Raw genomic sequence first — 3606 nt, forward strand, 5'->3', positions numbered from 1 at the left:
TTTGGTTTATGCTGATTTGTTATTATTATTTAAATTGATATTTAGATTAGTCTTGGATTATTCCTAAAAAAATCCACATCCATTTTTATAATCAAATATCCAAAATCCATATCCATTTTCATTATTCATTTGGAACCAATTTAAACCATAATCATTCAAATAGTTATACATTCCATACAATCAACTACATTTTCATTCATAACAGTCCATACAATCAACTACATTTTCATTCATAACATTCCATACAATCAACTACATTTTCATTCATAACTTTCCATGCAAACCAAACCTACCTCTTTTTTCTATTTCTTTGGTTGCTTTTTGCATGATCATCATTTACATGCATTCATAATTCACCTTCTATAACCTTTCTATTTCAATGCTTCTTCTTCTTCCTCTCAAACAGTAAAGTTGGCTGAATTATTGATTTCCCGTTTCAAGTATTTTGGAGACAGCTAGAAAGAGAACAATAATGGCTAGCGCCGGGCATGGAAATGGACACATAAATGGTGTGGTATCGAATAGGCACACTGCCATAATATCTGAAGTAGATGAATTCTGCAATGCCCTTAGGGAAACAAGTCGATTCATAGTATATTGATTGCGAACAATGGAATGGCGGCAGTCAAGTTTATACGCAGTGTTAGGAGTTGGGCTTACGAGACCTTTGGCACGGAAAAGGCTATCTTGTTGGTTGCCATGGCTACTCCAGAAGACATGAGAATCAATGCAGAGCATATCAGAATAGCTGATCAGTTTGTGGAAGTACCTGGTGGGACTAATGACAATAACTACGCCAATGTGCAGCTTATTCTAGAGATTGCTGAGATAACTCATGTTGACGCAGTATGGCCTGGTTGGGGTCATGCATCAGAGAATCCTGAGCTACCAGATGCATTAAAAGCAAAAGGAATTATATTTCTTGGACCTCCTGCAGTATCTATGGCGGCTTTGGGTGATAAAATTGGTTCATCGTTGATTGCTCAAGCAGCAGATGTGCCAACCCTTCCATGGAGTGGTTCACATGTGAAAATTCCTCCTGAAAGCTCCTTGATTAGTATTCCTGATGAAATTTACCGGGCAGCATGTGTTTATACAACAGAGGAAGCAATTGCAAGTTGTCAAGTCGTTGGATACCCTGCAATGATCAAGGCATCTTGGGGTGGTGGTGGTAAAGGCATAAGAAAGGTTCATAATGATGATGAGGTAAGGGCATTGTCAAGCCAAGGTTCACAGTCTGAAAAATGGTTCTGTTCCAAGCTGTCATGCGAAGCTCCTCGTGATTAAAATGGGAAAGGAGAGAAAGAGCTGCAGTTTTATGCCGTTGCAGGTGTTGGTTTGCAAAGCTATCATGTGGCCGCTGGATTATGTTGCTGCATTTCCTGCAGCTGGTATGCTTAGGCCCATTTTGTTGTTGTAGTGTCCGCGGTTGAGGTAACTGTTATATCAATTTTCATCTGCACGGCAGCTTCCATATATGTATTTCCGGGGGTTATAGTCATCAAGTTGGACAGTGATGATATTGCCGCTTCTTGTTCTAGAAGATTAGCACTGCTCAAACCCACTTATCCCAGTAAAACATGTACAGAGTTTACAATATCAATTACATCAAGGTCATGTGCTAGCAGACACTTAGAGACCCTCTTCCACACTGCATCTCTTTTTGCACTACCAACTACACATGTGTGATGTGCGCAAAGGATTATTCTGTTAAATGAATCAGGAGCAACTTTCATGGCTGAAGAGGACATAATGCACTTACCTCGACCAGTTCATCTGCTTGTCGGTACCGCAGGGAGGTTACCGGCATGCTTTTGGAGATAGCTCAGCTTGCCGTGGCAATTTTGAGTCAAAATTTCTAACAAGTTGCGGTCATGGAGCTAAACCCCACACAAATGAATGCAACGGCACCGAAACCGAAACTGCATTCGTCAGGCCTGCAGCAATATCTTCTGGATAACCGAAAATCACCCTACAAAAGAAAGATTGGGGTTAACAAGCTGAAGAACTAAACAGAAATTCATCAGACACCATATGAATTGCAAACCTGCTACCAGCTGCAATCATCATGCATAAGCACCACAGTCAAATGAAACCCACATACATAACCATTTGGAAATACTAACACAGGCATTTGGCTTTTAACTAATGATGATGAGAAAGGCTTATGAAGGTTGCAACAAAGGAACTAATCTCCGTGCAAAAACAAAACCAACCAGAAGCATCAATGCATAATTCATGAATGTGTGTGTCAATGACCAATCTACCGTGAACACAAGTCAAGCCATGAAGTATTGAACCAAATGGAGTTAACCTGCTGCAAAACTACATGCAATCCTTTCACATCCTCTAACATCCGCAAACTGCAATGCATAGCAATTGTGTTAGGCATACAGGAAATGCACCTATCTCATTGTTGGATGAAGCAAGTTCATTAGTTGAATCAAGGCCTACAAACCAGTCCAGACCTGCTACAAAACATGACAACCATGGTCCTCAATACCTACTGCAAGTCCGCAAGTGCCTACTTCTATAACAGCCATGTGCTACAACATGGAACCAATCCACCAACTGCAGAGCAACATTGATGCAAGCCACTGAATACAAACTCCTGTCATGCAACACAAATGACAAACTCAGTCATGCATAACATGAAGCTAAACCAAGGCAACCCCTGCTGTACCTGCATCAACCATCAACTGCAGCAGCAACAACCAACAATCCGCATCGACAAGTCCAAACAAGACCAGTACACAATTGAACCCAAACGTCCATAACAGACCATTGAACCTCAACCGAAACTGCTCTTGAGTTTTCACAAAAAAAGTCACTGCAGTAAAAAGAATAAGGTAATTAGCAAAGGCAATAATTCAAGAAAATATCCCAATTTGGCATAGAGACAAAAATGAAGAAGAAAGAGTGGGTTCAGAATACCGTTTCTGGTTTTAGCATTAAACAAGCCCATCCAAATTGAGAACATCAAAGAGGATTTTACAGAGATACGCTTTTGAACACAAGGGCACCAATTTGAAACCCTAGCTGCAGAAATATAAATAGGGAAGAGAATCAGTGGGGAATCAACAACAGAAAATCGGAGGCGGAAAATCTCAAACAAAACCCTAAAATCCCAAAATCGATTACCTGGATTGGGAGGCCAGCTTCTTCACGCCTTTCACCACCGCCGTGACACTTTAACTTCTCCTTTTTTCCTTTTATCCTTTTCATATGCTTGTTGATGGAGATATCGTGAGAGTTGAGAGAGAGTGTTTCTTTGAGATTGTGAGCTGAGAGAGCGTTTGAGTGAGATTGAGAGTTAGGAGCGCGCTTGAGAGAGAAGTGTAAGGTTGGGAGAGAAGAAAGAGCGTGAGGGCGATACCGAGAGAAGAGAGAGTGAAGGTTGAGGACGATGAGAGTTGAGAGAGAGAGATTCTTTGGAGTTTGATAGAATTCGTGGGATTGTGAGAGACGGAGACGGAAGTGTCTTCTGTTTTGGTTTTCTTTTTTTCTTTTCTTTAATTTACTTTTATACAGAATAAGTTTTAAAAAAACATTAAAGATTTTGTTTAAACTTCCTAAGTAGTTAATAAGTATTTACACCTTTTCAAT

The 3606-nt window shown here is 40.3% G+C and overlaps 1 pseudogene; it reads left to right on the plus strand.

Moving 5' to 3' along the window:
• The first annotated feature begins 285 nt into the window (after window positions 1–285).
• Window positions 286–1287, plus strand: LOC127103438 (acetyl-CoA carboxylase 1-like; annotated as a pseudogene).
• Window positions 1288–3606: the final 2319 nt, after the last annotated feature.

The sequence above is a fragment of the Lathyrus oleraceus genome, chromosome 1 (genome assembly GCF_024323335.1).
Source record: "Lathyrus oleraceus cultivar Zhongwan6 chromosome 1, CAAS_Psat_ZW6_1.0, whole genome shotgun sequence".
In the NCBI taxonomy this organism is placed as follows: Eukaryota; Viridiplantae; Streptophyta; class Magnoliopsida; order Fabales; family Fabaceae; genus Lathyrus; species Lathyrus oleraceus.